The sequence below is a fragment of the Penaeus vannamei genome, chromosome 2, assembly GCF_042767895.1.
Source record: "Penaeus vannamei isolate JL-2024 chromosome 2, ASM4276789v1, whole genome shotgun sequence".
NCBI classification, from domain to species: Eukaryota; Metazoa; Arthropoda; class Malacostraca; order Decapoda; family Penaeidae; genus Penaeus; species Penaeus vannamei.
This window is the reverse complement of record NC_091550.1, coordinates 28366007-28366482: the sequence shown is the minus strand read 5'-3', so window position 1 is coordinate 28366482 and position 476 is coordinate 28366007.

The window sequence follows — 476 nt, the reverse complement described above, 5'->3', positions numbered from 1 at the left end:
CTATAGTAAACTAGCAAATTATTGCCATATCTGTGCCGACCAAAGTATTAACTGATGTATGGTGATAGATTTATTATTCTCTAAAAAAAATACTTCTATTCGTAACTGTATTGTGGTTATCCTGGGATGTTTGAAGTGCGTTTAAATTTACCCATGTTATTTCTATCTATTTAGATACGCAGTTTGGAAGACTCTTTGCTGGGTTTTTTTCAGGGTCGTCAGAGGGTCTTAAAAGAAGAATAAAGAATCCAAGCTGGATATGTCAGTAAAAGTGTTTTTTAGTAACCGTTTACAGTACTTCAATGTGTTTATTATAAACTAATAAAAGTATAGAATAACATGCCAATAAAATATATGTACATACTCAAAGGGTTTAATCGACATTGACGACAAAACACATAAAAATCGACTGATAACGAATTGGCAATGGTTTCATGTGGTGGTTCATTCTCTTCGTTGCTTATGATCTGGGTGCA